Source organism: Balaenoptera physalus (assembly GCF_965194825.1).
Source record: "Balaenoptera physalus genome assembly, chromosome: 7".
Taxonomy (NCBI): Eukaryota; Metazoa; Chordata; class Mammalia; order Artiodactyla; family Balaenopteridae; genus Balaenoptera; species Balaenoptera physalus.
Genome location: NC_138886.1, coordinates 74,345,752 through 74,367,184, shown reverse-complemented (window position 1 = coordinate 74,367,184; position 21,433 = coordinate 74,345,752). Strand labels below are relative to the sequence as shown.

General features: G+C 36.6%; 1 long non-coding RNA gene across 2 annotated transcripts in view; it reads left to right on the top strand.

Moving 5' to 3' along the window:
- Positions 1-3,029: 3,029 nt before the first annotated feature.
- LOC309664781 overlaps positions 3,030-21,433 on the top strand; it is a 630,188-nt gene continuing 611,784 nt past the window's right edge. For both annotated transcript variants that reach the window (XR_014266039.1, XR_014266040.1), the window contains exon 1: positions 3,030-3,115. This is a non-coding gene — a long non-coding RNA (uncharacterized lncRNA). The remainder of the gene's footprint in view (positions 3,116-21,433) is intronic.

The window sequence follows — 21,433 nt, the reverse complement described above, 5'->3', positions numbered from 1 at the left end:
GTAAGAAAATTTTGTCTGGACGTCAGTGAGATGACTGCGTACATAAATGGGAAATCCCAGCTCAGAATACATAACAGGTATGAATCCTGGCTGATACAAGGTGCTTGTAGCCAGTGTACATGTTTTGGATCTCCTTGAGAAGGAATATTTATCTGAAGTTAAGGTTAGAGGTAGAATTTAAATCCTTCATTCCAATCTTATCTGGCATCAGGTTAGTAATAGACATGTGTTAAGAATATCTTTCAGGTTTGGAATTAACTAGCTAAAAAGAATAATTTCAGTGGCAGTATTAATAGTAGCCATAATTTATTGAGCACCTAATATGAGTCTGGCACCTTAAAAAAGAACTTCAATTACGGTACCTCATTCAGTTATTAGAACAATAATTTAAGAGAATTCATTCAACGTGCTTAGTGCAGTGCCTAGCATATACCGAGTGCTTATTCAATCATAGCTTTTAATAGTAATAAAATCAACCATCATTTCTTTGTTATCAGACCCATATTACAAATGAGAAAACTGATAATTTAAAAATGGTTACAGAAGAGCTGCCAAGGTTATACATTTTAAAGTGTCAGATCTTGGATTAAAATCAGATCAGTCTGCTTTTTAATATGTATTTGTGTACTGTCTTTCCCTTCCTTACATAATGATCTTATTTCTCCATCTTTCCTTTTCTTACCCGATGATTTAATATAATTGATACCAAATGAACTAAACCAGGCTCCCTTTCTGGAATATGCTAACTGACTAAGTTTTTTTAAATCAATCAAGGCTGACATGTTTCTCTTCATTCCTTCTAGCCTTCCTTTTTGCTTGATTGCGTTATTGCCCTGCATCTGTTTCCAGTCCCCCCATGTCCACATATCAACCTTCCTTACACATTTTAGAAATTATTATTCAGTACCCTCCATAAGAGCTCATCTCTGTCCTTTTGCAGGGCACTACTTTTCCAGCTGGCACACCGTCTCGCAACTTGTTTCCCCCTTGGTCTCAGTACATAAGTGCCAGTCTCCACTGGCAGCTCTTTCAGCAGCACTGGTGCCAGCCTCCTTCTGATGCAGGTGGAACTCCCAGGAGTAGCCATGAACTATTCCCAGCTGCCTCCTCTACTCCTGGGTCTTGCCAAAGTTTTCTTTAGACCAGCCAAGTCTCTAATCTTCAGAAAATTACTTGATGACTGCAGACGGATCTTTATCCCTCATGAGTTTTGTTCTTTCTGAACCACCCCCAGGCCCACACATGTGGAGAAATTAGGATGTAAAATGCCTATTAAAAGTCTAGTTAGTGTTTCAAAATTGTAATTGCAGCTATAAAAGGCAAGTGCAAATGTTTTTGAACTATATTGATTAGTAGGGTTTACTTTTGTGACTAAAAACCCAAAAATCTCTTTTCACTTTGTACTAATATGAAGGAGCAAGAGTACATTCCAGGTTCATATTTCCTTTAAGAAGAATCAGAAGTGTACTTGGCCCAGACTGAATTTTGCCCAGGCTGCCCAACCTCATGGTACAGGTACTATAGAATAGAAGATGAGATGGCTTTGGAGTCGGAAAGCCTTAGGGCTGAAGCGCAGCACCATCATAAACTAGCTGTGCTATCTTGAGAAGCTACTTAAATTTCTCTATCTAGGTCTTCTCACGTACAGCAGGGGAAAGAGTAATACCTAATTTATAATGCTGTTATAGGGATTAATTGAGGCATTAAATGTGTAGTGTGAATTAATCTAGACTCATAAATCCAGGGGTGGAAGAAAACAAGCTTTCTTCATTTTCTTTAACTGGTAATTTATGACTCTGAACCCTTCTTCTATTGGGCTAGTAGAGATACAAAGATAAAAACTCAATTCCATTTGTACCTGAAATTTTATTCTCACTTTCTTTAGGGAGCAATATCCACTGTTTAAGAATATCATACAGTGGTAAGATTTTGGCTCTTTGGTCTTGGTGGGAGAGTTAGCTGTTGTCTAAGGTCATAGGTTAACCCAGATGGCCTTGGAGACGTCCACTGCCTCAGGGTTCATGGCCCTTTCAGACCCCGGTTTTCCCTAATTCTCTCTTCATTGCCCAGCTTGAGTGTAGAGTATTTGATGACATTCTCTAGAGGCCCATATCCCAGGTGCCCTTTCCTCTAGCCCTGTTGTCTTTTGTTGCTGAAAACCAGGGAATAGGTTTTCTTTGCTCTCAGGATCCACGGAGTTTTCTCTCTTCCTTTGCTTCTTACTCAAGCCAAAGAAAATGTTTTACTGACAGAGGTATGGAGAGTACCCTAGATGTTTAGTCTAGGGTAGATGTTTAGTCTATATGTACAAATACCATTTTCCCATGTTTCTCTCGGGAGCATCTAGCATTATTTGTTTAGTGGGTGAGGAAGTTCTGAATACAAGTCACTCTTCCCCAAACTTTTTGAAGAAAGCAAACAAAAATTCTGTCCTCATCCCTTGAATGAAAGTTGGAAGAAGTGAGCATTAAAAGGGGCAAAATGCAGGGAAAGAAACACCTAAATTAATACTTTAAATTATTATCCTGCCTCATGTGTAAAAGCACAGTGACTGGCCCACCGAAGGTGCTCAAGAAGTTGGAGTTATTATTGACATAGAAAATTGATTCTCTAATATTGTTTTTTCTTCACAGAAACTGAATTTTTCAACGCCTCTCTGTGGAGTATCTTTTGATTCTGGGCAATCACTTTGCGATGGCTGGCTGGGGGTCAGAAGAGATGTCTGTGACTGTGGAACTGAACTAATTTCTTTGGTACAAGGTGATAGAGGGGCGGAGAAGGATCCAACTCAACCTTTAGGTTTCCTGTGTACCATGGAGTCCAGCCAGCAACAAGGCACAGTATCTCAGAAGCCACCAGAGACAAGATCACTTTCCAAGAGAAACATAAGCCTCTCATATAATCACCTGCTGGTATATTTTGGCTTGTGAAGCCTAACTAGTTTGTGAAGGCGTGCCAACGAGGATGGCATTTGCTTGTGTGGACAGACTAAGGATAAAGTGGTCAAAGGATAAGAAGGTGATGACTAGAAGAACAAAGATGTCATAGGAGCCAGACTGTTTGACAATAACAGCAGGAGTTCTGCAGGACACAGAAAATATGACTGTCTCCTCAGGTAAGTAATAACAGCTTATATTCGTGCAGTGCTTTTCAGTTTTATAACACTTTTATATACCTTACTTTTCTCTTACACCTTCACGACATTGGTCTAAAAATATGTTAGTGGTTCTTATAATTTCTGCCTTATGGATGAAAAAAACCCTGAAGCTCAGAGGAAGTTACCTGAGCTCAAACAACTAAGAAACAGTCCAGAGCTCAAGAGAGCAGTGCTTTTTCCATGAAACTCCACAGTCTCCTGAAATACCTGGAAAAGCTCCCCCTGCCTCTAGTTTTTGATCTATAATCTTAGGGTTGACAGGAGCTTTATATGCAATGCTGGCTACTTAAAATTACTCCTTTATGAGACTTCTCAGTTTCTGATATGGGACAATTACTGCTTGAAGGAATTCTGAAAATTCAGATGAAAGGCTTTGTTTGATTTTTTAATGTTATTTGATATTTGGATCAATTTGTGTGCTTGACCATAGCTGTCTCTCTTTTTTACAGTTTGATCTTTTATCATGCATAGACTAGTATCTTAACCTTGTTATGTTTTATTATTTTCTATTTTGCATAATACTTTTGAATGAGAATCAGAAAGCATGGAGAATAAAATGATGTGGGTTTTAATATAAGCCTTGCCACAAGCAAGAGTAACTGACCAGATTCTGATTTTACTATCTATGTTCCTTTCATTAAGTTCCTCAGAGAGCCTTAAGGAATCTCAGAGCAGATTTTCCATTCGATTCCCACTAAATATCTTGATCCTAAGTTGAGTCAGCTAGAACACCCTGGTAATTCAACTTTAAAAAAAAAAATCAGTCACTGAAGATGGTATGCCAGGTTAACCACAGACATCATTTTTAATTCTAAAAGATGCTCTGGAAAAGCAATGAAGACTCTGCTTTCTAGAGTGTAGACGACTGACTAGTGAGTGACCGTATGATCAAGCTTCTTTCCAACCCTGGGAGAATACTATAGCTAAAAAGTTGTCTTTAAACTGGACTCAGAAAATTTAGTTTGTTCTTCGACCTCTAACTGATACCTATAATTCCTAAGGGGTGATAGAGTGAAATGATAAAGTCACTCTGTTAATGAAAGTACCCAATATCTTCACTTTCTTACACTTCAGATTCTGCCTTTGACCTCGGCACTTGGTGTTTGAAACTTTTACCTCTCTAGATGACTTGGACATGTCCCTCCATCTCCTACTACTCCAGGAGTACATAAGCAGCATAACTTATGTTAGCATGAGTGCCTTGGGATTCTGTTCTGATTATGGCTATTTGGCTGGTACTCAGTCTGCCTGCTCTGTGGGAAGAGCAGTGAGAAAGACCTCACTCACAGGTCAACCTTACTGTGAGCTGAAGTAGCAGGTTTGAAATGCTTCACCTCCAGCTGGTACTATCTTTAGACAAACAGCCTAATGGGAATCCCTATGGTGGATCATTTCTATAAGGTGAAAGATAAAACAGCCCTAGCTAAGATAGTGTTGCAATCAAAGCATTCCCTAAAACAGTGGTATGAGCAAAGTGAGGTTGTGTTAAAAGAACACACTGCTTTTCTTCAATTAAATTGTATGCTTTGAGCTGCGAGTCTTCTCAATCTTATATTAAGAGATATCGGCCTTATTTTATTTCTTCCTACTTTGGTTTCTTTTGCTCAGTTGTAACTGTGATTTAATCACATATACTGCAGAATTATTGAGATTATACATTGTTATAATCTACTCCAGTGTAGTTAATGCTTCTTCATTTTCCGCTGAGTCCCAAAGTTACAGCGGATTTCTCTCTGCTATTGAGAAGCAAGGTAGGGAATGCAGGAGGCAATGCTGGTTAAGCTTATATTCTTTAACAACAGAAACAGTTCCACTGGAGGAGCCGCAAGATAAAAGACATTTATCTAAGTACCTACTCGATATATTTTTTAAAGCATAGTCCATTCAACGAAAACTGTATGTTGATTTGTTTACGTGCTCTGTCATCATAATAAGTCAGGCTGTTTGGTATTTGTAATTGATGAAATCCTACCACTCAATTTGTAGAACTATAGTTATTACTTGTTCTTCAGCTAAAAAGGGATGGTTTCTTATATTACACTATGAAGCATTTTTGCTTTTCAGTTGAAAGGGTAAAACAACAGAATTTGAACTGTCTTACAGGATAATCGCTACCATTACGAAAATCCTGACATAGAAAGAAACTTGAGAGGCCATCGGTCTGTCCTTTTTCTTGTCGTATGTTTACACCAAAACCTTCAGGAATGCCTTGATTATACAACATGTTATTTTTGTTTTCGGCTCACATGTAATTTAATTGCTAATCTGTTATCCTTGGAGGTACCATATCTTTCTATTTGCTGTCTTGGATCAAGATATAGTGTATCCCCTTATAATGGCACACTTAATATTAACCTCTTGTGTAGGCTGAAGGATACTTGTAACCAAATAATATAGGGTGATTATTAAAATATAGAGTCCCTGAACCTAGAAATTTGCATTTTAATAAGCACACCAGAAAATTGTAATGTGACTTTGAAGATTCACTCATAAAACTATTTGTATATGACCCCAAAGGTGCATGACATATGGTTATATATAATTTGTCACTTCACTGAGTCACTAATTAGAGTCATGGGCCCTAGATTTAGAGCATGTGTCCTTAGTGAATGAAGGAGGGAATGTGGCTACTCTTTGCATCTCAGAGTGGCATTCGCTCTTTACATGTGAACTCCAGAGAAGCCTTGTTCTACTGCATTTTATGAGAAAGTTAGGCGCTTTTCGAATGTTTGAGATGTTCTCAGGACCCTCACCAGTATCAAGATTCTGCTGTTTTGTAACTTAAAATACCTTAAAAAATTATGTTTTGGCTAACTTTTTCTGCTGGTTTCTTCCTCACAGTCTGCACACTCCCTCTAGAGATTGCAGCATGTATGGCATGGTTACCTGCACATACAGAAAGGGTTCACGTCTATGATTCCATGATGAGTTGTTATTCCATATATTAGCCAGTGGTACCTTTCCATTATTTGCTAATATCACTTTATTCTCATTCAATTCACAGTCCATTTGATGCCTAATTTAAAACATTCCTGTCTACCTCTTCATGCAGATCATTATTAACTGCTTAAAAATAAGGACAGATTAATTTTGCTTCCATTATTTTCCCAGCCACTTAACATTTTGCAAGTCACTGCTACTCTAGGTTTCTTGTCCTTCTTATGGTTTATCCTATGAAGCATATTTTGTGTACAAAATGTGTTAATTTCCCAAGCTAGAACTGACTGGTAAAATTGGGTCCAGCATATTCCTTCAGCCTTTAAGTTTGATATACATTTAAGGAAATCAGTTTAGCTTGCTCAGATTTACTTATGTAGAATATTTATGGTTTATTTGTTAATGCAATCTTTTAGTGAGATTTTAAAAGCCCTGTGTGTGTGTATGTGTGTGTGTGTGTGTGTGTGTGTGTGAGAGAGAGAGAGAGAGAGAGAGAGAGACCTTTATTGATTCCCCTACACGATGCTAATTGCCATCATCATTCTTGTCCTTTTTCAGAAAAGGTCGTGTCAACAAATAATAGTCCTTGGAAAACAAACATAATGCCTGATAGGGATGATCTGTGCCCAAATATGAGCAGATACTTGACTAGTTCCAATATAACTGCTGTTCTAAGGTGCTGTCATCAACCTGAGATAAGAGGTGCAGGCTGGCTTGCATTTATTCTATGTAGGTGTGAAATAGTTATGGCTTCATTGGCAATAAGTGAATGAAGTGCAGTATGCAAAGCCAAGCGTTCAATGTAGAACAGAATCCTCCCTTTTTTTATCCTATTTTGATTAAGTTATAAATATAGAAAAGTCTCTATTGTTAAATCAATCCAATACAACATTTACAGTACCTACTAAGTTCAGAGCATTATGCTGGATGTGGAATAATACAAATATTATTTGTATTAAAGATCACATAGAATTTTACAGTTTTCCTCAGCAATGTATACCTTCATTATAACTGTCAAATAATAAAATATGAAATGTTACTGTTTCTTCTTATACACTTACTGACCCACTGAGTATTTCACTATTGATTCCTAAGGGCTTTTAAGAGTGCCTGGTACATACTATATGTTCAATAAATATTAGTTGAAGAAACACATCACTTCCACCATATTCTGTTGGTCACATGGGTGCCAGCCCTCTTTGAATGTGGGAGGGACTATATGACTGTGTTATACAAGGGAGTGAGGATCTTTGGGGGAAATCGTGGAGGCAAGCTACCGTAAACTGCATCCACATACTCACAAAATTATCCACAGCATCAAATTTTCCACACATGTGACCTTTCCACCTAGTGGAAGAAAACGCTAAAGGGCAGACTACTAGGGCCATGCCTTGCTTGTTTACATGTACTTTCTTTTACTCCCTCTCAGTAAGGATTTCTTGGAAGAACCAGGACATGTGGAAGGAAGTCAGAGCGTGATGTCAACCTACAGTGGTACTATCATACTTAGGGTTACTTTTTCTTTCTTCCTTCTTCTGACCCCAGTCAATGCTTAGCTGTCCTCACCATCTCTTGTTCCCCACATCTAGTCCACCAACAAATTAAAGCAAATAAACCTGTTTTATAACTCTTGAATCCATTTACTTCTTTCCATTTTCATTATCAGCCTAGTTTAAGCTACCACATCTCTTTACTGAGCCAACTACAAGAGCCTCACCATTCTTCTCCCGGCAACGACTTCTGTCTCCCTCCAGTTAATTGTTTAGGAATAGTCAGAGTTAGCTGTTAAAAATGCAATTTCAATAATGTCTTTCCTATGTAAAGCCCTTCAGGAATTAATGTGAGAAACAAAATCTTTGCCAGGACCTACATGCTTTAAATTATCCGGCTTCTTTCTTCATTCCCTAGATCGTATTTTGCCTCTGCGCCCTTCTTTTTCTGTGTTCCAGCTCAGTGGTCTCATGTGATTCCTCAGATGTCCCATGTTCTCTCTTAACTTAAGCCCCCAATACAGGAGTTCTCTCCCCACGCTTTGACCTAGTTAACCCCTCCCCATCTCTCAGATGTCGGCCAATTTGTCTTTTCCTCATGGGAGTCGTTCTGATCTTTGGACTTACTCAAATTCTCCAGATGTATTCTGTCAACATTTACTATACTTTTTCCTAGTAGGACTCATTACAGTTTATATATTTGTGTGATTTCATTTGATTAATTTATTTCTCTATACTAGACTATAAGCTTCATAAGTCAGGTATGTGTCTATTTTATTTTTGGCTTTTGTTAGATCTCCAGAATACATAGTAGTGCTTCAAAATATTATATAAAAGAATGGATGGATAAAACTCAATTCATTTTCTTCTCTTGGGAGGAAAGTAAATCTATCACTGGAGAGCTGTGTGGTTTTTTTTTTCTCTCTCTCTCTTATTTATAAATTCTCATGATGTGAGTCATGAAAATGCCCTTTCTTTGGTTTGACTTCATGCATCAGATAAGAACTATACCCTTAGGGAAACAATAAGGAACAAATCAAAGCTAATTGATGTGCGAAGTTATTACCATGGTGAATCTCCACTACAGACTTCATCTTATCTCCTTCCTTTTCTGATAGTACTTTTTCATCTGTTCTTTTCATAATGAGAGCTATTTATGATTTCTCCCATTTTTTGTCTAAACAAGAGAATAGATGGTATACTAAAAGATTGAACTATGTTGAACATTAGAAGGCAAAATACATGCATACTTATCTTTTGAGTCAGATCAAAGCAAACTTCTTCAGCAATGTTGGTGTGTCAAATTTCTGTTCTATTCCAGCCACTGATTTAGGGATTTCATCTCAGATTTCTCAATAAATATCATAGGAAATCTTTGAAAACCTTATCAAATATTTCAATTGTAAAGAGAAAGAGAGAAAGACTCAGAGAAATTAGGTAACTTCCTTAAAGTCACCCTAGTTTAATGTAGGATCTGGGATTGAAACCTAGCTCTCTCTAGTTAAAAACAAGAGCCAGGAAAGATACTCTTTAAATATGGCTTAATTCAGAACATCAATAGAACAGATGGGCTCCCCTTGTAGAGATCATCACTCTAGCTCAGAAAGTTAGAGGACTCGCAATGGGCTTCTGCTTCCTTCTTTGGTCCATTTTTAGCCTATTATAACTTATTTATGACATAAGCTTAGTATGTTTGTTTATGCCAGATACTATCATCTCAGTAATTGAAGAATTTTATTCCATGTCTACTCAAACACTACTTGGAAATGCAAAGAAGAAATATTAAGCAACTTCATTCTACTGGTTGATATAGCACTGAATAGTTAAAGTAACTTCTAGGAGCAAAACTTCACCTTATCTCTTTTCATGAAGATCTCACATCAGGATATACAGAACCTATCAAAAGATTCTACTCTGACCACATCCATCTCTTCACAACATTCGCAGCCTCTTTTTCATGTACCAGACTTCCATACTAAGATGCTGGTGTGAATTTCCTTTGCTTCTGTTACCAAACTCAAGTTTGGCTGCTCATGGCTCAAAAGCCAGTACTCAAGAGACAAATGTTGGTTGGAAAAGAAGGTTGCTTTATTTAGGAGGCTGGCAACCTGGGGAGAAAGTGGACGCATGTCCAAGAAGCAGCTCTAAAGATACTGCTCCACCATGACAGTCTTTAAGGAAAAAAGGGGGAACATAACAGCAGCTAATCATTTGGGGAAAGGGTCAGAGTCTTCATCATTTTTCCACTGTGTGCAAACTAGCTGGCTCCACTGTTCTCCTTTTCTGATGCTATCTTGGTCACGTAGCCTAGTCACAAGACTGTTGGAGAAAAGGTCTTTATCCTTTAATCACATACTCACCATTTCCCTTCCCTTAAACTAAGAAAAGAATCAGTGTGTTAAGCAAGGCCGAGCAAAGATCTTGGAAAATATGCAGAAGCCTAAGGGTCTTGGAATTTAGCTAGTGTAAAGGTTAGGGGTTAAAATACAACGAGGCTCTAAGGTCAAGAGGCTGCTTACACTTCCATGGCTTTCCCAAAACTGCCAAAATGTTATCCTGTAATCTCAACCCAGTTGAATTCTCCAGTTTAAAAGATTAACCTTGAATTTCTATTTCCAACTCAAATTCTCTGGTTCAGGTCATCCCCTTCAAGTAGTGGGATCCCTGGGTGTTACTTCCTAGGTCCCAAGTAATTTCTAAACTGTATCTAATTACTGAAGTCTCTAAGCATTGTTAAATGTTTTGCACTAGCTCATTCAATTGTTGTTTTTCTGTTGCAAAGAACTGAATGTATTTAACTTATATGACATTGTGGAAAGGGCTTGTATCTGTATTCACAATCCCAAGACATCATAGATTTTTCTCCCCTAACAGACTTATAATAGGAGACTGAGATAAGTCAGCTTCTCCAGTGTCACAGTTTCTTTATGAGTAAATAAAATGGTTTGGATCACTAAAGATTCCTTTCAGCCCTAATGAACTCTGTTTTCTTTTCCCGGAGACTTAGTTCATACATCTACTAGGCATTCACCAGAAAGAGCTGAGGTTTTCAAATGACAAAAGCAAACAGAACCTTCAAATTCATGGATAGAGCACAAAAGAGAATATTCGTAGCCCCTAGCAGTGCTTCTTGGTGAAGTTGAAATTCTGGCACCATGTTTTTTCAGGGAATCATACGAAAGGATAAAATAAAAAGTTTTCCCTAAACCACTGATCAACAGGATAATTGTGTAGTTAGCCACAAGTGCAAGAAAGCAGGATCTAATGTGGCTGTACAGTTGTAGAGTATAGGAACTTTGATAAGGCTAATGAAAATGAATTTTCCCTTGGCATGGATATCCACGTAAGATATTTATTTTCCATTTTGGAGGAAGCTAAAAAAAGTCAAATCAAATAATTTATTGCTTACTTTTTCCTTATGTGAGCTTGCAGAACTTGGCAGTAGCAACAGATAAGCTGCCATTCCATACTTCTCTCACCTAGCAAGAAGAGCGGTGTCCTGAGTAAAGATGTGAGTCTCAGAGGCCTACGGCTCTAGATTCAGATCTTGTCTGTGCCACTTGCCAAGTGGTTAAAGGATCTTAAATGGAATGGAATTTACAGAAAATATTGATGTATATACATGAGAGTATAGATGGATTTTGTAAATAATATTTTTATTATTTTGCCATGGGAAATAAAGAAATAATCATCAAAAAGTTAAAATGTTGAGACTTAGAATGTTCCCTTTAAATAAAGAAAGCAGATAAACTCTCATTCTCTTTAGTAAATGCTTCCATATTTTGCTTCAGAGCTTACAAACTCTACTTCACTAAATAAGATTTAGATATTTTTTAATAATAAACTAGTCTTAGGAGTGGATAAACTAATTTTAAATGAATTATGACTTCTGCACAATCTTTAGATAAGAAGGACCAATGGTAAGAATAGCCTCTTTATGAAGACAGAAACACAACAAAAGCTGTATGAAGCAACTGAGCAATAATCATAGACTTGGCTTGAAGGAAGTATGTCCTATGTTTTAATTCATGCCCTGAAGGTCAACTCCTTGGACTCATCGCCTTCACCAAGCTACAAGAGATAGAGAGGCTAAGCTGTTGTTCTCTTGGACAAGATATTGTCCAAGAGAAGTCACTGATATCCTTTGCCAAGTGGAGTCTCCCACAGTATAAAAGTATCTTGCTTTTGGAACTAAAGTAGGAGATTAGATAATATGAGTGATGGATGCTATTACTTTCTACTTTCCCATTGAATTTCCTAATAAATAAGCCTCTACTTTTAAACATCTAAATATGATGAATAACAAATTTAGCTAACCCACAGTAAATGGTTAAAGATACAGAAACAAGTTTATTTCCACTGCTGAAATCATTGTCACATGAGCTCAGCTTTTGGTCTGAAGATACACGCCATGACATAATTTGGAGAGGCTGAAGTTTGGTGTCTTAAGCCCAGCAAAAGCAAGTGACAGTGAATTAACACTGTAACACTTCTCCCACCTTCACCAATACTTAAGATTCAGTTCCATGATTAGCATTGAAACTTGGGAAAAGTGACAGTCAGAAAGCCTTCCTAAGCATCTTATGACTAGTACAGGATCTCTCAGAGATAGTGGATCATGCTGAAATATCTCTGTTACTCTTTCAATTAATTTGGTGCAATTCAGAAAAGAAACTGCTTATTTGAGAAACTGCACGTAGGTCATTCTAATGAATAGAGTGTATATGAACGAGTGAAGGCAATGTAATGAAGAAGGAAGTAGGTACAAATCTTTAACGACATTGTGTACTGAGCTAAGGATTATTTATTTTATCCATAGATTATAGGTAGAATGGCCAAACATTTCAGTTTGACTAGAGCAGCTCTTACTTCTGCCTTTTGGCACAGAATAATTTGTTATACCATCACCTTTCACTCTCAAAAGTGTATTTGTTTGGAGGACTCTGGGGATGTGGTGGCAGTAACAACACAGATTTTAAATCTCTCCAAATTCCCGTGTAAAAATATTAAGACTAACAACGCATGGACAACATTGCAACCAAAGTATGTGACACACTATCCCCACCCCGTATTACACATTACAAGCAGCTGAAGATAGTTCTGTAACCTAGGTGATATTAGAATCTGTGCAGGACTTAAGAACAGGAGGTCTGAAAAATAGGTAATAGATAATTCAATGGAAATCGTAGTAGGTGAATTTTGGGTCAGAAAGTAAAAGAATGAGATTTGCTCATCCATAATGAGTGATTGCATAGGACACTGGTGAGATTTAAAGGGGCTGAAGCATCCTGGTCTCTCTGATTCCTGAAAACCGACTTCCAGTTTCTAGTTCCACATGTATGGAATTTGGAAGTGCCACTCTGTCCGAATAACAAGCGTAAAGCTGAACAGACTGAAAAAATCAATTCTTCCTGGATCTGTGAGAGGAGAGATCACAGGGCAAGCTGCTATCGTGAAGATTAGAGAGTCAGACAGGTGAATACAGGGAGCCATGGCTTACCGGACAGAGACGCATGAGCACAAACTACCCAGAGAACCAGTGCTGGGGTAGGAAAACCTGCACTGTAATTGATGAATTGCTGGAGGCTCTGTGCGGACAACTCTTAGAGTTAAAAACTTCAGGGGAACCCAGTCCTGGGGACCCCACAATATTGTGAGATTGATCTCTAAGAGCCTGACCAAATTCCCATAGTAAATATCAGAGAAGTATCCCCTCCTCTTTCTGGCTGGAGGAAGGGAAAAGGAATCAGTTGTGGTGTGCATCACTTCCCTGGTGGCGCAGTGCTTGGGAATTCGCCTGCTGATGCAGGGGACATGGGTTCGAGCCCTGGTCCAGGAAAATCCCACATGCTGCGGAGCAGCGGAAGCCCGTGCACCACAACTACTGAGCCTGCGCTCTAGAGCCTGCGAGCCACAACTACTGAAGCCTGCGCGCCATCATCTCATATAGATACAAAATAAAAGAAAAACAAAGTATTTTTTCCTTGTGATGAGAACTCTTAGGACTTACTCTCTTAACAGCTTTTATATCTAACATACAGCAATGTTAGTTATATTAATCATGTTGTACATTACATCCCTAGTACTTATTTACCTTAAACTGAAAATCCGTTCCTTTTAATTACCTTCATCTAATACCCCCTTCCTCACAACCCCTTGTACCTGCAAATCTGATCTCTTTTTCTATGACTTTGTTTGTTTGTTTGTTTGAAGGATAATTGACCTACAACACTGTGTTAGTTCCTGATGTACAATATAGTGATTCAATATGTCTATGTTACAAAATAATCACCATAAGTCTAATTGCCATCTCTCACCAAAGATATTACATTATTAATGACTGTATTTCCCATACTGTACATTTTCATCTCTGTGATTCACTTATTTTACAACTGGAAGTTCGTACCTCTTAATTTTCCTGACCTATTTCACTCATACGTCCACCTCCTCTCCCCACTGGCAACCACCTGTTTGTTCACTGTACCTATGATTCTGTTTTTGTTTTGCTATGTGTGTTCATTTGTTTTGTTTTCTAGATTGCACATATAAGTGAAATCACACAGTATTCATCTTTCTCTGTCTTATTTCACTTAGCATAGTATGCTGTAGGTCCATCCATGTTGTCCCAAATAGCAAGATATCATTCTTTTATATGATTGAGTAATATTCCATTGTATATATTTACACCAAATCTTCTTGATTTTTAATTGAAATATAGTTGATTTACAGTGTTCTGTTTCAGATATACAGCAGAGTTATTCAGTTATACATATATATAAATATATATATTCTTTTTTATATTCTCTTCCATTATAGGTTATTACAAGATATTGAGTATAGTTCCCCATGCTATACAGTAGGTCCTTGTTGGTTATCTATTTTATATATGGTAGTATGTATATTTTCCCAAACTTCTAATTTATCCCTCCCCAACCTTTCCCCTTTGGTAACAATAAGTTTGTTTTCTGTGTCTTTGAGTATATTTCTGTTTTGTAAGTAAGTTCATTTGTCTAATTTTTTTAGATTCCACATATAAGTGATATCATATAATATTTGTCTTTGACTTTCTTCACTTAATATGATAATCTCTAGGTCCATCCATAATTCTTTTTTATGGCTGAGTAATATTCCATCATGTATATATACCACATCTTCTTTATCCATCCATCTGTTGATGGACACTTAGGTTGCTTTCGTGTCTTGGCTGTAAATAGTCCTGCAATGAACATCGGGGTGCATGTATCTTTTCAAACCATGGTTTTCTCTGGATATGCCCAGGAGTGGGATTGAGGGATCATGTGGTAGTTCTACTTTTAGCCTTTTTAAGGAAACTCCGTACTGTTTTCCACAGTGGCTACACCAATTTACATTCCCACCAACAGTGCAAAAGGGTTCCTTTTTCTCCACACCCTCTCCATCATTTATTATTTGTAGGCTTTTTGATGATGGGCATTCTGACCGGTGTGAGGTGATACCTCATTGTAGTTTTGATTTGCATGTCTCTATAATTAGCGATGATGAGCATCTTTTCATGTGCCTTTTGGCCATCTGTATGTCTGGTCAATTAATCTATGACCAAGGAGACAGGAATGTACAATGGAGAAAGGACAATATCTTCAATAAGTGGTGCTGGGAAAACTGGGCAACTACATAGAAAAGAATGAAATTAGAACATTCTCTAGCATCATACACAAAAATAAACTCAAAATGTATTAAGGACCTAAATATAAAAACAGATAATATAAAACGCCTAGAGGAAAACATAGGCAGAACACACTTTGACATACATTGCAGCAATATTTTTTTGGGTCTGTCTCCAAAAAGGTTGTCTTTTTGTTTTGCTTATGGTTTCCTTTGTTGGAAATTAAATAATTAAAAAGTTAATTTATCAAGATCACAGGATACAGGTCAATACAGAAAATTCAGTTAGATTTCTTTATGCTAGCAATAGTTGGAATTAAAATTTTAAGAGATCAATTCCAGTAGAATAAAAACTAAAGTAATTAGGAATAAATTTAGCAAATTATTTACAAGACCTGAAAACTACAAAATTTTGCTCAGAGAAATCGAAGAATGTCTAAATAAATGAAGTTATCATATTCATGAGTCAAAATTGTTAAAAGTGTCATTCAGCTCCAAATTGTTCTTTAAATTCAATATAATTCCACTAAATATCCGAGGAGGCTTTTTTATAGATACTGATGAGCTTATTTGGAAATGTGTTGAAAAAATAAGATAGCTAAAACACCCAAAATACCTCTGAAAAAGGGGAACAAAGTTGCCAACTTGCCATAACTGATTTTAAAGCTTACTGTAAAGATACAAAGATCAAGACAGTTTGTGTTGGATCAAGGATACAAGAGTAGATAGACTTGAAGTAGACTCACACATATAAGGTCAATTGATTTACTTTTTGACAAATAGGCAAAGGTTAGAGAAAATGGAAAATATTGAAGAGAGTCTAAGAAGGTCCATCATAAGCATAATAGGAGTATTAGAAGAACCCTAAAGCAAGGAACTATTACCAAAACTAAATAGTTTCCTTTATGAATATTTTCCCAAAACATATAAATATGTATAAATATACACACACTAGGTTCTTTATGACCTTTTTTTTTTTTCCTTAGATTCCATATATATGTGTTAGCATACTGTATTTGTTTTTCTCTTTCTGACTTACTTCACTCTGTGAACCTAGTGGCAAGATGGGAATAAAGACACAGACCTACTAAAGAATGGACTTGAGGATATGGGGAGGGGGAGAGTTGAGATGTGACAGGGTGAGAGAGTGTCATGGACATATATACACTACCAAATGTAAAATAGATAGCTAGTGGGAAGCAGCCACATAGCACAGGGAGATCAGCTCGGTGCTTTGTGACCGCCTGGGGGGGTGGGATGGGGAGGGTGGGAGGGAGACGCAAGAGGGTGGAGATATGGGGATATATGTATATGTATAGCTGATTCACTTTGTTATAAAGCAGAAACTAACACACCATTGTGAAGCAATTATACTTCAATAAAGATGTTTAAAAAATAAATAAATAAATAAATAAAAAATAAATCACAAAACTTAACTATAACTTAAAAAAAAAAATACACACACACATATTAGAAAAAAACATGCCACATACTTGAGAATATTGACCCAGAATGATGAACATCAAGAGATGTCCTAGTAAATAACCAGTAAAATAAATGGAGTTTAAAGTCATAGAAAAAAAAATCCTTTGGACACCTGGGCAAAAAGAGAAAGTAACTTATGAAGGAAAAAAGTTAGATAATATTCAGGCTTGTCAACAGCAACACTTTATGCCAGAAGAAATGAGACTCAAGGAACGAATTTTTTTTTTAATACTATAGAAATGGAATTATATAGTATTGGCTTTATTTTTAATTTTTTTTTTTAATTTTTATTTATTTATTTATTTATTTTTGGCTGCATTGGGTCTTCGTTTCTGTGCGAGGGCTTTCTCTAGTTGCGGCAAGTGGGGGCCACTCTTCATCGCGGTGCGCGGGCCTCTCACTATCGTGGCCTCTCTTGTTGCGGAGCACAGGCTCCAGACGCGCAGGCTCAGTAGTTGTGGCTCACGGGCCCAGTTGCTCCGCGGCATGTGGGATCCTCCCAGACCAGGGCTCGAACCCGTGTCCCCTGCATTAGCAGGCAGATTCTCAACCACTGCGCCACCAGGGAAGCCCAAGGAAAGAAAATTTGAGCCAAGGATTTCATATCCAGCAAAACCTGTTTTTAAGTGCAAGGGGATCAAAGAATTATCAAAATTAAATGAATTAAGAAATATTTTCCTAATAATCTCTTCCTAAAGAATCTACTAGATAAGCTTCAGACAACTAAAATGATAGACAAATGCTTAAGTATAGGTCATGAATATCAAACATATAATTACTTATAAGACTAAGACTGAATGAAAATTGGGAGAGAGTATAGTATGTATGGTCATGTGTTTGTTATGATGTAGAAATCATGAGCCATTATGAAATGGGGGTAGAATAGGCATAGTGTATACAAAAATTGTAACTATTTCAGGAATCATAAGGGTGATAGTCATCTTAATATTGAAATTTCAAATCCGTTGTGTTTTTTTGTATTGTGGGATGTATTAGTTTTCTAGAGCTGCCATAACAAAGTACCACAAACTGGGTGTCTTAACTGACAAAAATTTATTGTGTCACATTTCTGGAGACTAGAAGTCTGAAATCAAGGTGTCAGCATGGTAGGTTTCTTCTGAGGGCTGTGAAAGAGACTGTGTTTTCTGACTCTGGTAGCCTCGGGCATTCATTGATATGTAGGTAGGGTTCTCCCTGTGGCTTCACATCATCTTCCTTCTTTTTGTGTCTATCTCTGTATCTAAATTTCAATTTATTTTAAGGACACAGTCATATTGGATTAGGCTCACCCTGATGACCTCATCTTAACTTGATCATCTGCAAAGACCTATTTCAGAATAAAGTCACATTCATAGGTACTGGAAGTTAGGACTTCAACATCTTTTGGGAGATAAATTCAACACACAACATGGGATAAATCAAATGAATAATCACAAAAATTTAATTATATTGTACTTTTTAACCTAGAAAAGAGAATTCTCAGTATGGAAAAAAGTATGTAAGATCTAACATAAGTAAAATTTATTGTTCCAAGTCTGTATCAGTTTATTCTCAACTGTGTGTTGGTGGGCAAGGGGTGGGGTGCATGCACACTCTGGCTTTTTTCACTGAGAAAGCCTAGAACCAATATAAATCCATAGTCCAAGTATATACAGCATGTTTAGCATATTATATTTACCTCCCAAAGCATATGTACGTCTGCAAATGAGCCAGTTATCAAACAAAACTTAAGCATGAACAGTGTGGTTCAAGTACAGAAGACTCTCTAATAGTTGCCATCTATCTTTATTTTTCAAACTCATTTGACTGGGCTCCTTAGCTTTATAGTACTTTTCTCTTTTAGTACTTAACATCATTCCTGTTTAAATAACCTTAATTCAGTAAAGTCTGGAAAAAGATTCAAATGGATGCAAAGATCAGAATCAGGGACAGAACAGAAAACTTTCAGGGCCTAAAGCATACATTGCACTGGCCTATGGTAAAGAATTCACAAGTATAGATCATAAAGTGTTAGTTTTATCCTTATTTAAAAGCTTCCCTCCCCAAGTGCTATCCGAATAATAATAGAAAATATGGGGGAAATAATTTCTTTCAAAAAGTGAACATATCTTAGAGTAGATTTGCAAAATATTGCCTGGATTTTTCTTCACAGAGTAACCCTTAAGAATAAATGGGTGTAAACTTTGAACCCTGGTGAGTCATTCAATCCAAGCAGCTTCAAGAAAATGTCTGACTTTGGTTTCATCTATACACATAGTTTGATAATAAATTATTTGTTACTTGCAACAGTCTTTGCCACAATTGACCACTAATATGTAGAAAAATTCATGAATGACAAAATAGAATACATTTTAATCAGCTGCTGAGGGAAGATAATGGTGCTGGAATAGACATAGTTCTTTATTGCAATGATGAATGTGGTAACTTATTTTACAAAGAATAGCAAATGTTGCTGGCCAGTGACTTGGCCTACCCCAGTATGCTTCAGTAAAAGAGCTGAAGAAGATACTTTGAGAAATGTATTCAAGAGGGAAGTAGAGTCTTTTAATATTAACTAATGCTAATTACAGGTAGCTCACATTATATGCAGCGATAGAACCTTTACTGATTACTGATTAGTACAGTCTTTTCTCATGTTTGTATCCTCATTGTAATTCCTTTGTACTTTTCTTTTTGTACATTTAATATTTTCCCTTAAAGATATTTATGCATTGATTTTATGATTATATTATTAATACCTAACATTTACTGAGCACCCATTATGTATTAGGCCTTCTTTGAAACGATTTACGTATATTCTTAAGTGGTGTCGAAAACAATCCTCTACAATAGGTACTATTTTATTCACCTTCTAAATTGAGGATACTGAAGTATGGAAAATATAAGTAACTTGCTGAAGCTCACCCAAACTCAGGCAGTGTGAGGTGATCTTCTTAAGAGGAAGATTGGAGTTTCACCAACCTTTGAATACCTTGTACATATTACCTACGGCACTTGCTGGTCCAAACTTGTTACTTCAGGATCATGGCCCAGAAAATGTGATGGGTGAGCTGATTCTTGACAAACAAGGAGATATTTTCCAGGTTGACAGTATGGGTGAAGGCTTTTCAGGCAGAAGTAATCAAAGGGTCCAAGCAGGAGAAAACTGACAAGTGTTTTATTTTACTGATGTAAATACATAAGATATACATGCCTATTAAGTATGAAAGTTTTTATATGAAACAGTAATATCATAACTGTATATAAATTTGTGTTCATTGTCTACTGAGAAAAGACATAAAGGAGAGTTTTAACTTCTTTCAATTTATGAACTGACCCTTCAACAACGTGGGTTTGAACAGTGCTGGTCCACTTACATATTTACTTTTTTTCAAAAGTAAATCCTACAGTACTATACAGTCTGCGGTTGGTTGAATTTGAGGATGTGGAACCACAGAAACTGAGAGCTGACTATAAATAATATGCGAATTTTCCGCTGTTCAAGAGTCAGCGCCCCAAACCTCATGTTGTTCAATGGTCAGCTATATACTGAGTTTAGAATATTTGATTACAGTTTATTTGGAAAAGAATCAGAGTTACATTATGATTTTGATGATCATGGTTGTTATGTATTGTGACAGCTGATGCGTTGAAGAGGGCTTAGACTTGGGGAACTCCTAAAGCTTTGGAATTAATTCAGTGATATTATTATGAGACCTTTGCCCTTACATTGCTCAATTCCTAAACTAACCAAACCAGTAGATTATTATAAGATGCAGTCAGTAGTGCTTGGACTGCTATAAATGCATAGGCCAGAGGCCAGGATTCATTTCAGTGATGAAAGAAATCATTGACAATCTAAATCATAGAAAATACATTGATTTTAACACTATGCTGAAATGAATCTGGATAATTACAGTGGGTAAAAAGCCAAAACTAATTGCTGTTGATCAAATTGTCTACTTTTACTACTAGGACTAATCAGCATGGTGACCAATATTAATGCTGGCTTTATCATCTAAAACAACTTATTTCTGGTTTTTAGGGCTAATTAAGACTAATATGTTTGGTGTAGTTACTAGTTATTGGTGTCCAGTAAATTTCTGATCATTATTAAAACCACTGTAAAATAAGAAAGCCATTACTTGAGGAAAGAAAAAATGAAGAAGGAACTTTTCTGCGTAATGAGGTCCAAAAAACAGTCATAATCATATTATGTCAAAATGCTTTGGGAGAAATTTGAAAATATTGACAATTGATTCATCAGAAACATGTCTACATATCCTTTAGACTATCATGCAATTATTACAATGATTGCATTATCATAACAACAGAGTAAATATAGAATACTTTAGTGTGCATTTAATAGAGAAAATATTAGTTTAACTCAAAAAAGTCTGCTAATATTTTAATTGGTAACATAATTAAGAAACAGTTATTCAGACATGATGATTTCCAATCTTTTCAAGTATTCTCAAATAGAAATATAATACCCCAAGGACTTTAAAGGCAATTTGGAGAACTATTATCTTTCTTTCCGAGTAGTCAAACACACATACACATTTATTGTTCATATTCAAGAAGGAGAATTGGCATGTCTGAGCTTACAAGTCATCCAATGAAGAACAATAAAGTAAAGTAAATTTATCTTATGGGGCTATAATCAAGTCTTAAAACTGAATCACATTCTTTCCATAGATGGAACATCATGGGAATTATTGAAGAACCCCAAACTTACAGCCAT